The sequence below is a fragment of the Notolepis coatsorum genome (assembly GCF_963971535.1).
Source record: "Notolepis coatsorum genome assembly, chromosome: 3".
Classification (NCBI taxonomy): domain Eukaryota; kingdom Metazoa; phylum Chordata; class Actinopteri; order Aulopiformes; family Paralepididae; genus Notolepis; species Notolepis coatsorum.
This window is the reverse complement of record NC_140167.1, coordinates 5,456,031-5,468,530: the sequence shown is the minus strand read 5'-3', so window position 1 is coordinate 5,468,530 and position 12,500 is coordinate 5,456,031.

The following is a 12,500-nucleotide window of genomic DNA, read 5'->3' as shown; positions in this document are numbered from 1 at the left end:
GGGCGTAGCTGAAAAAAGAGCATCTGTGCTCAGAGAACCTACCCTGGGTAAATAAAGGTTAAATAAAAAATAAAAAAATTTTAATAACTGGTATTCAACTCTACCTGAATTCCGGAGAGAGCGTTCTCCTTCCTCTCGAGTCCGGCAGCACGGGCTCAGCCTCGCCTCGCCGCAGCACACAGTCTCCTGAAGTCACTTAGATTGTCCTTATCTTTGTCTTACCTACAATTTGTATAATATATCGACATCGATCTAGAGGCCCCGCGTTGCTGCGCTCACCGCGGGAAAACCAAGGCCGAACGAGGGCATCGGGAGAGATTGAAAAGGTTCCTCTCGGGGGAGATAAACAAGAAGGCGCTCCGTCTTAACCCTCCCCCCCCGTCTTTTGTTCACAGCGTCGTGCCCGGTCGGGATAGTAGATTACGACTTGATTTGCACGCTATTGATTTTGGATCGGGGGCCGGGCGGGGGTAGGGGGGGAGGGGGGGGCGGATATGAGACGTTGCGTGATGTGTTGGTTTTCCGCGACGCCAAAGAAAGCTTAAAAACCTTGAAAGTCTATTACTGGAGGCGAGTAGATAAATAAGCACAAACTGTGACCTTTTAGTCAATCCCCGCTGATTCCCTTTGATTCAGCGCCCGCCTCTCTCTGCCGAGGGCGAGACGGGACGGGACTCCCTGCTGGCAGCACAATTTGGGTCGGATCGGGTCGGATGCTTTGGAGCCCCGGAGTCGTTAAAATCACTGATACAGATCCTCCGTCTGTCTGCCTGTCGATTAGGGGAGCGCTGAGGAACACATCTGTGCAGCACACGGCTCGCACACGCACACGCATGACTTAGATCTACACTCTGACAGCCATCACTGATATAAGTAAGTAAGTAAGTAAGTAAGTAAGTAAGTAAGTAAGTAAGTAAGTAAGTAAGTAAGTAAGTAAGTAAGTAAGTAAGTAAGTAAGTACGTAAGTAAGTAAGTAAGTAAGTAAGTAAGTAAGTAGTAAGTAAGTAAGTAAGTAAGTAAGTAAGTAAGTAAGTAAGTAAGTAAGTAAGTAAGTAAGTAAGTAAGTGAGTAAGTGAGTGAGTGAGTGAGTGAGTGAGTGAGTGAGTGAGTGAGTGAGTGAGTGAGTGAGTGAGTGAGTGAGTGAGTGAGTGAGTGAGTGAGTGAGTGAAGTAAGTAAGTAAAACTTTATTTGTAGAGCGCCCTTCTCAGCAAGAGTGCACAAAGTGCTTCATAGCATTTTTTTAAAACATCAGTAGAAAATTCAATAAATAATATGTGAAGAGAAAAAAAAAACATAAACGAGATCAAAACAAACATGGACAGAGAGAAAACGGCTATGAGTGTTTACAAGGCCTGCCTGTAGAGGTGGCTTTTTAGCTGCCTTTTAAAAAGATGAGCTCTGAGGGAGCGGTTTTCACATAATAAAAGTGTCTGGTCAGTAACATGGGTCTCCCAGTTCCTCCGCTCTGCAGAAAACAGCCATCACTGATATAGAGTGTCTGGTCAGTAACATGGGTCTCCCAGTCCCTCCACTCTGCAGTAAACAGCCATCACTGATATAGAGTGTCTGGTCAGTAACATGGGTCTCCCAGTCCCTCCACTCTGCAGTAAACAGCCATCACTGATGTAGAGTGTCTGGTCAGTAACATGGGTCTCCCAGTCCCTCCGCTCTGCAGTAAACAGCCATCACTGATGCAGAGTGTCTGGTCAGTAACATGGGTCTCCCAGTCCCTCCACTCTGCAGTAAACAGCCATCACTGATATAGAGTGTCTGGTCAGTAACATGGGTCTCCCAGTCCCTCCGCTCTGCAGTGAACGCAAAATAATTAGTATTTTATCTTGCCAAGCCAAACTAGCCTACTGCACTGGTAGATCATTGTAATTGTTTTAAACTCCTAAGCCCTAGCCATATTTTCAGAAAATTGGCCTAAAAATGCATACCTAAGTAAATGGAAGATTGGTCTACAACAGGGTGGGGCAACTGGCGGCCCGCGGGCCGCATGCAGCCCTCACCGATGCTCCATGCGACCCCAGGCCAATATTTATTAAAAAAAAGAAAAAAATATATATTTTTTTTCTTCCTTTTTTTGCATTCGACTAAGAGGTTGGCAGTCGACTATGGCTCCTTTCTATCGATTAGTCGACTATTCGACTAATAGGGGTCAGCCCTAGTGTGGACATATTCAACACTGTTGAAAGTGCCGTGCAGCAATATGGGGGGTTTGATAAACTGTCCGCTGTTGTTACCGATGGAGCACCCGCAATGAAAGGAAAACACACAGGATTCGCCGGGCTTCTAAGGCAGAGTGGCGTTGAGTGTCCAATGCTGCACTGCATTATACATCAGGTAAGTTCGCTAACATAATTTCCATCTATTGTGGGTCACTAATAATCAGGGGTGCAGTGGTCATGCCACACGGTACCACGCCGTCCCAGCACTTTTCTGAGCAGAAGTATGTGCACGGACGTACAAAAATCTGATGCAGATCGCATGCACAAACATTGAAGTTGACATTCCTTCTATTGTGCGCCAACAAGAGAGACCACAAGTGTCTCATTAAAGACAGAACCATTATTGACCCACTGTGGGGGGAGGGTGAATGTCATGCCAGTTTGATAAAGGGTCAATGGGAGGCACTCAGGAATGTTTTGTTTAGTAGCAGGATAAAAGTTTATACATTTAACAAAATAATTTATTATTTTTTTGAAAACTACAAGGGTGCAACACTGTTTTGTTTGCTTTTCTTTCTTTTAGAATACTGTTTTGGAACCTACATTTTTGTATTTTTTTTGTAAAGCTAAATTTTTTAAAACTACAAGGGTGAATAATACTGTTTTGGTTGATTTTTTTCTTTTCTTTAGAATACTGTTTTGGAGTAAAACATTTTGTATTTTTTTGGTAAGAATATAGGACAGGCACATATAAGCACTATGCTTCAGTCTGTATCTTTTTAAGTCACTGTAAATAAAATAAAAAAACTACTACTACTACTACTACTACTATTTATTATTGCACGTTTGATTTACTGGTGTAGTGAAATGCAGCAGGAATGCTGCTTTGTGTTTGTTGAGCAGTGGGCTTTAAGTTCATACATTTATTTTAATAGAAGCCTTAATTATAATTTGTCATTTTTGTATATATTTGGGTTACACAGCAATACTTTTAAATTCAGCTGTATTTATAAATTCATAAAGTTGAAATTAAGCATCACTAAATGCGTTTGAAATGGAATAAAAACAAAGTTACAACAAATTATAATAGTTTATATGCCTTATTTATCACATCTGTGACTATTATTATGGGCTATTTGAGTGATGGGGTACTACTGGCGGGACTGCCGATAAACAATGCAGCCCCCCAGATTGAGTGTGGACTTGGGCATAATAAGGTAATTTATAGGCCTGATATTCTATATTCTATATTCATATTTCAAATTGCATGTGTCCGGAAGGCAAAATTCAGTACTGTATCTACAAAAAACCCTGTAAATCACCTGCCCTTTATTCACTTGCTTAGATTTTTTTGTACACGTGATCTCAAGAAGGTGCTGCATTTTTCATATGGGAGGCAGGCCTAGAGTAAAATTTTAATCACTTCAAAATTGTAAAGGGGAGAGGAGGTCTGACCCGGCCCAATTTAAAAGAATACTACAACGCTGCCATGCTGAGATACACCATGTACTGGTGCTCCCAAATGTACCGGGCCAGGGGGAAAGACACACCCGGAGGAGGTCTAGCCTCAAGCTAGACTGGAGGGGGAAAGAACATACAGTCCAACAGGGAGGCGATTTTATGGTGGACCACTCCTTGGCGGTCTGACGGGAGGTGGTCAGGAAATATAATGAATTAATTATAATGAAGTTTATTTTTCGGTCTTGTTTACAGACAAATCAAAAACACACCCGTGTGGACTTAGAAAAAGAAAAGAAAAAAGAAAAAAATCACAAATGTACATATTCAAGGCAAGCTCACACACAAAATCCAAAATCAACGACCGAAAAAAAGGAATAGGCTGAAGCACATGCTTATTTTAATCCTTTACAAATTCTTAAAAACTAAATATTAGTTATACGATTTTTTTATTTTTTTTTTAAATATGCTGCAAGATATAATGTTTTGAAAAACTAACAAATGTTTGATGTTTACTCAAAACTGTACTCCTAAATTATTTTATCCTTTAAGGTTTTTTTAAATCTCCCCTGAGAAGTACACAAAGAAGACAGTAGACCCTCTCAGGCCCCGTTTAGACGAGCGTTTTGTGAACAGAAACCGCAAAAGTCATCTTGCGTTTTCACTTTTAATTTTACGTTTAGACAAGCGTTTTGGAGTGGAATTCTCCGTGCAGACGACGCTGTAACGACGGAGACCCGCTGTCACACGATTGGCGCATATGTCACATGACGTGCTGTGAAGACCCGCCCTACTCTGCCTCTGATTCGCAGACTGTGGATGGGGAATGTGATTGCACCAAAGCAGAGTCACTCACAGACAGTGGGTCCACTCACGCCGCGGGACAGATTCTTGTGTATTTAACCCTTTCACTGCCACACGACAGCCGGTTGTGTGATAGTAAAGGGGTAACCTTCTGTCGTGTGGCAGTGAAAGGGTTAAAAGTACTGCCAATGTAGCCTTCAGGTGATCTCCGTTGATATAAGTCAGACATACTTGCTTTGTTTACGTCTCGGCTACTGGCGCATACCTGCTACCTGTGACGTAAGCAGTACGCGCGACCAGAGCCGTGACAAACCTTTCGTCATCGTTTTAACAGATTTATACGGTTTCGACAGTTTAGACGAAAGCGCAAAGCTTTTGCGTTTCTAGGAATTCCACCCTGGAAGGTAGTCTCACTTTTTTGCGGTTTCACCCCGTAAAAACGCGGTTTCCGTATAAACGAAAGGCACATCCGTAAAAATATTTTTGCGGATTCACCTGCTAGCGTTTCCGTCTAAACGGGGCCTCAGACCCCCAGGTTTTGACCAGGAGTACTGGATAACACAAGGACAGGGGTATAACAGCCATATGTACACTTTTAGAAGACCACATTTTCATGTCCTTCGTGGAATTTACGAGGACATTTGATTTGGGAAAACGACAATCTGTTTAGATATTTACAGTTACGGCACTTCTATATTCAGAGGAATTAAGAGGAATATTTCAGCAGGAGGTTAACGGGGTGGGAGGAATGATGGTGGCAGCATATAAACAAACCCCAGTGAAAATAGTATCTGAAATGTACAAAAATCTACAAATCCGTATAATAACTGTGACTCGTATAATGTGAAGAAGAAATGGGAAAGTTAATTGAATATAATTTGATCAGAGGAGGATTAGCATTCAATATGCGAGACGCAACATACTTCCACCAGCTCTAGAGGATGGAGAGAATTCAGCTGGAAAAACGTGATGAGATTTTTCATCACTCCACAAATGAAGAATAAGCAGCAACAACAGATGGATGTGGGCAGATGGATGTCAATCACTCTCACATCTTTTGGCTATATGTACTAAAATACAAATATTTTGGAAGAGTGTGAAGTAACATTTACGTTCATATGGCCAATAGATTTGATATGATAGTGTATTTTTGATGAATTATTAATGGTTATTTAACATTATTATTCTAGCATTATTCAGAATGGCTAGTTGGGAACAGACCACAGTTTGGCTTGACCATTGTAACCTGATCAAGTTGGCACACACACGCACGCGCACACACGCACACACACACACACACACACACACACACACACGCGCTCGCGCACACACACACGCACACACACACACACACACACACACACGCACACGCGCACACACGCACACACACACACACACACACACACACACACACACACACACACACACACACACACACACACACACACACACACACACACACACACACACACACACGCACACACACACACACACCCTGGCTGTCGCACATGACCCCCCCCCCCACCCCCACCCCCACCCAGGAACCAGTTTTGTTGTAAACCTGATTAAATTGGCAGACACACACACACACGAAACTAAAACTAATTGAGCAGTCTCGACATTAACAACAAACTTTCACTCCCGGACCATTGCTCCACAAACCACTTGTTTCCAGCCTTTTTCTTCTTCTCCTCCGAGCGGACACAGAATCAAGCGTGCCAAATTAAGTCACGTTAAGTGTTATCCAGGAAATATATAAAATTCTAAGCTATGATCTTTCCCATGGAACCCCAGATCATCACAAGGAGGCATGGAAGGAAATAGTGGAGGAAAGCTGCTGTTCTGAAAGATATAAGTGTTCAAGCTGCTGCGGTCAGGCAAGCTCCTCCGTATACACGCAACAAGAACAGAGAGACTAAGGCTCATCTTCTTCCCTCAGGCCATCAGAACACTGAACACTGATCTCTCCACACACAAGCACACATGAACACACACATACACACACACACACACACACGCACACATGAACACACACATACATACACACACACACACACAACATTCTGCCCTCGCTCACACACACACGCACCACAGGTCACTTTAAACACACAAGATAAGGACACTTTAAAGGAAGGATAAAAGGACACTTTAAGAAAATAACTTGTTGTGATTGTTGTACAGTATAGCTACTAACAGCAAGTATAGCATAGGACATAGCAGAAAAATTCCACATTGTATAGGAGTGTACATAGGATCCAGTGCCTTTAAGTGATAATAATTTAGGACCTGCTCAGAGGTCATTAATCGGCATGCATGCGATGCATGTATGCGATTCGTCTCTGCGATTAACCCATCCCGTGGTCCTTCCCCCCCAAGGGCAGCCGGGAGCAGACAGGCGTCAACGTGAGCCGCGCCAGCGGACCAATCCAAGTGCTCCTGTCCGTCTTCGTCAAGGTTTTCGTCACAGCTTTAGCGATCTTGTTGTTGTGCATGTTTTTCCATTGGGTTTATCTTATCGGGGGGGAAACCCTTGCGAGCACGGGGAGAACATACAAACTCCACACAGAAAGGCCTGGGAGATACCCCACCTGGGTAACTGGCATCATGGAAACCGGTCCCCAAGCGGGAATCGAACCCTGGACCTTCTTGCTGTGAGGCGACAGTGTTTAACCACTACACCACCGTGCCGTATAGATTTATATAGATTTATTATCATGTCTATTCTAGTTATCTTATTATTATTATTACTAATATTACTATTGTTTTATTGCACAATCGTAGCGGGCATGGCCAACCGCATTTCACTGTATGGCCTGGCATGTATGTGATGAATAAAACTCTTGAATCTTGAATCTTGAGGAAAATACACTCCATGGAGAAAATGACTTACTCTCTGAGAACGAAAGCCAAGTCTCACGGCCGACGCTGGCTGAAGCGGTCTCTCTCTGTACGGGTCGACGGGCGAGTGAAAAGCCCCACAGTTTAAACTAAAATGGACCGGACTAATCAAGAATGAAAATAGCTCCCTCTCATGCACTAATGTTATGTCATGTATGTCATGTTGTTTGTTAAGTGGTGGTGGTTGCCTCCTGTTAATGTTATGTACGTGGATAAACTGGAAAAAGAACACTCTATATCAGTGCCGAGGGATGGCCAACACTGCCACAGTCGACCCAAATACTACTAATACACCGGGCAGACAACCAAAACAACACAAGTCGGTCAGTCGATGTAAGATCTGTGTGAAATTAGTGTCCTCCGTTGGCTTCGCCACCCTTCCCGCCTGGTCTGTCCCACAGAGGCAATCCAGCTGATGGTGGACATGCTGTTCACAGTTCAATATCCAATAATATACATGCCAGTTAACAAGCACTTAGCTGGGGGGGGGGGTGTGATAATGCAGTGAAAGCTTGGGGCCTGTTTAGAAACAGACGCATCATTGTCTAATATGTGATTGCTCTGTCCTTTGTGTTCCACTGTGTGTGTGTGTGTGTGTGTGTGTGTGTGTGTGTGTGTGTGTGTGTGTGTGTGTGTGTGTGTGTGTGTGTGTGTGTGTGTGTGTGTGTGTGTGTGTGTGTGTGTGTGTGTGTGTGTGTGTGTGTGTGTGTGTGTGTGTGTGTGTGTGTGTGTGTGTGTGTGCGTGTGCATGTGTGTGTGTGTGAGTGCGTGTGTGTGTGTGTGCGCGTGCGTGCGTGCGTGCGCGCGCGCGTGTGTGTGTGTGTCATCCACCTGCTGTGGGTGTACTTGCATGTATGTGTGCCAGTGTTGTAGTCGAGTCACTAAATCTCAAGTCCCCAGTGTTCCAGTCCGAGTCCAAGTCCGAGTCACCAAAGTTGAGCCCGAGGCGAGTCCCCGTTACCAGAGTCCAAGTCCAAGTCATCGAGGTCGAGTCCACTCCACTCTGGCAGTCAAAGAGCCGACGTACAAATAAAGAAAGGTCTACATTAAACATAAAAGACACAGCGGTCACCGTTTCAAAGGGAGTTTATTTACTTTGTGACACAATAACCAAACAAATGCACTAGCCATCAATATCTTATGGCAAATGATTAGGGCCTATTACAAAAAATAATAATAATAAAAATCGATTTATCAATTAACAAGTCCGAGTCCTCGTCTTCACCTTCCGAGTCCGAATGCAGTCAATGCTCGAGTCCAAGTCCAAGTCCAAGTCCGGAGTCATCAGTGCTCAAGTCCAAGTCGAGTCACGAGTCCTGAAAATCACGATGGGGGATCCCCTTTGAAACCCCCATCTGAGGTTTCTTCTTATTTTCTCCCTATTGCTAGGTTACAGGGAGTTGTTCCTCATCTTCATCGGGGAAAGTCTGGGGGTGTTGTTGGAAATTGTGGATTTTATGGTGTTTTTTCTTTTTATTGTGGATCTATTGTTATGTTAATTGTTGATCTGTGAAGCCTGTCGAGGCAACTTGTTGTGATCTCGGGCTATAAAATACATTTGACTTGACTTGATTTGATTTGCATAGATATCGACCGGTTGATGAATGAACGGCTCGTTGTTAATTGACACGTGACAATGAACTAATTTGGGAACAATACAATTATTGTGAACGGATTCAGTCTTTCAGTCTATTTGACTATTTATTCAAAGGTATCATATTTACCCACATTTCATTGACTTCTTGTCTGGATATTTTAGTACTTTAGATTGTATATTGTATATATGTATATTGTATATTCCTCTTTACTTACTTTTTACTTACTTTCTTACTTACTTTTCTTTACTGTATGAAGCACACTCTCAGGGGCTCATACAGAACCAAGCATTTCACCGTAAAGTAAAGTGTATTTTATTGTGACAATTAATAAACAAACTTGAAACTTGAAGTACTATGTAAGTTAGTATACCTTCATATTCTACATACCTCCCTCCCTCTTCTAGGCGGGGTGTAAGGAGTAACACGCATGACATGGACTTAAGATAAGATATTCCTTTATTGATCCTATTGGGGAAATCCAGTTGCATTTTGTACTTCAGTTTTGTATATTGTTTTTGTATTTAATTTTTTTATTATTTTTTAAACAAACACATAAACAAACATGACAACACACGATTAGATATACAAGCATTGTTAACAGTGCACATCCAATTAAATCACTGTTTAGATAAATGTCTTATACAAGATATACCCCTAGTTTTGTATATTGTATATTTTGTAGAGTGTTTGGTCTTTATTCCTTTGCCTTTTTTTTACTGTATAAAGCACAATCTCAGGAGGCTCATACAGAACCAAGCATTTCACTGTAATGTACCTTATATGTGACAAATAAAATATGACTTGAACTTCCATTTTACATCTACATTTAACATTTCTACTGTACATTTGACTGTATATTACTGTATATATTTGGCTGCATACTTTAGAATGTGTCAGAGTGTGGAGAACGCTTCATACAGGGTTATACTGTACAGTCAATGCTCTTCACCAGTGGATCTGTTAAAGCAACACGCCAACATCATACATTTACGTTTAGTAATTTAGCTGAATGCTTTTATCCAAAGCGACTTACAGGTTCTGTACGACAAGTCATCAGGAAGGGTACAACTCTTACAGCTGAGTAACAATGTTCATCAAACAGTGCTGAAACTTGGGTGCTGCAGTGTTGAGTGCATAGTAGTAAAGACATATTAGTATAATAGGAAGAGTGCATGATAGTATAAGACAGTAAGTAAAATATTTCTAAAACAAGATATTGATTGGGTTGTCACCAGCTTGGCTGGCCGTTCACACTAATACAATTGGCAGTATTAGAGGGTGGGAGAAGCTGGCGGGGTGGGTCCGGGTCGTTGTAAACAGCGACTCCTACAGTTCGGTCGGGGCGCCTGCTAAGCGCGGATAGGATCTAAGTGGGATAGTGTGATCCTTCCACACGCTACGCCCTCTCAGTGAGAATCCGCGCTGCCAGGTGAAAAGAAGCGGTTGATTGGCTGGACGTGTGTCGGAGGAAGCACGTGATAGCCTCCACTCTCCCAGACCGACTGTGGGGGGTAAGTGCGCAGCGACCAGGAAGGGGATTGGGAATTGGCATAACGACTAACATTGGGATGGGAGAAAATCGGAGGAAAAAGGAGGGGGAAAAATATATTGATTGAAGAAGTGTGTTTTTAGTTGACGGCGAAAGATTGGTTGGGTTTTGGCTGTCCTGACTGTGGTGGGAAGTTCGTTCCACCATTGTGGAGCGAGGACAGAGAATAGGCGGCTTCTCTTTGATGACCCTCCCGGAGCTCGGATAGGAATAGGTCTGAGGCGGCCAGAAGATGCAGAGCATCGGGGTCTTGAGGGTGTGTAGTTACTTAGAGACCATTGACCGGAGGTAGGCGGGAGCCATTCCGTTCGCCGCGTGATATGCCAGGTCGAGGGCCTTGAAGCGGATTCGTGCGGCGACGGGGAGCCAGTGCAGGTCCCTGAGAAGTGGGGTGACATGGGCCGACTTCGGTAGGTTTGAGATCAGGCGGGCCGCTGCGTTCTGAATGGGAAATGTGCACGCCGTCTTCTCCAGAGTCAGACAAGAAGAAGATAACGATACCGATCTCCTCTCTCTGCGTTCGGTAGAAAACCTCTCCGGCTGCGAGCAGCTATAGCCTCCTAGAACAAATTAACATTGATTGAAACCTTTATTTATACTCAGGTGAGCTCTGAGGTGAGGCCACCTCATTTACAGAACTGCTGAGTGTACAACGAGATAGAACAACAAAACAATGTGCAGTGCAATCAGTTAAAAACAGTTCACAACATGAATCATTTAGAAAATTAAATCAGACATTTAAATTCCTTAATAAGGGAAGGAAGAACTTCCTACTTTAACTTTGACTGGATGTCATTCCAGGACTTTGGGGGGCTGCATAAGAGAATGCTGTCCTGCCGAGTCCTGTACTAGTCCGTGGTACTTTAAATGTGATCCAGTTACGGGCGGCTACGTGGCGTAGTGGGCAAGGCGCTCGCCACGAATGCAGAGACGCTGGGCTCGCCTGTTCGAGCCCAGCGCTCCACATTGCTTTCAGTTTAGCTGGTCGTTCATACTAATACACATTGGCCGTATTAGGGGGAGGGAAACTGATGGGTGGGGATCGGGCGTTGTGGACAGTGACTCCTACAGGTCGGTTGGTGCGCCTGCGCAGTAGAATCAGGAAGTGTCGGGGGCAGCGTGAGCCTCCCACGCGTTACTCCTCGCCACTGAGAGATCGAGCTGCACAGGTGAAAAGATGCGACTGCTGTTACCTCAAGTACCGGAGGGGACTTGTGCTATGTATGACTTAGTCCACATTGCAGCCGGCTTGTGGGAGGCAAGAAACAGCGTTCGAGACAGGGGAGGGTTGAATTGGATGATACGAAATTGGGATGGGAGAAAATATATAGAAAATGGGAGAAAAAGTGAAAGAAAAAAAAATGTGATCCAGTTACTAGTGTTTGATGGGCTGGAGCTGCATTCCTGTCCAACAGGGCGGCGATATAGTATGGTGGCTGTTTGCCGGTCGTACAAGAGCCAATGAGAGTCTCGCTGAGCTGCCGGGGATGATGCCAACCAACCTTACTGTAAAGGATACAATGTATCATACCTATCTCCAGTAATACATCTAAGTGCAGAGTGGTGCACAGAGTCCAAGGGTTTCAGGCTGGAAGCTGAAGCATGACGATACATGACATCTCCATAATCAAGAACATGGAGCTGAGGAGACCCTCGTCATCTGTGATGAGCCCAGCACCACGGATCAGGATCAGGATCAGGATCAGGATCAGGATCAGGATCAGGATCAGGATCAGGATCAGGATCAGAATCAGGATCAGATCAGAATCAGGATCAGAATCAGGATCAGATATCAGGATCAGAATCAGAATCAGAATCAGGATCAGAATCAGAATCAGAATCAGGATCAGAATCAGGATCAGAATCAGGATCAGGATCAGATCAGGATCAGGATCAGGATCAGGATCAGGAGCAGGATCAGGATCAGGATCAGGATCAGGATCAAGATCAGGATCAGGATCAGGATCAGGATCAGGATCAGGAGCAGGATCAGGAGCAGGATCAGGATCAGGAGCAGGATC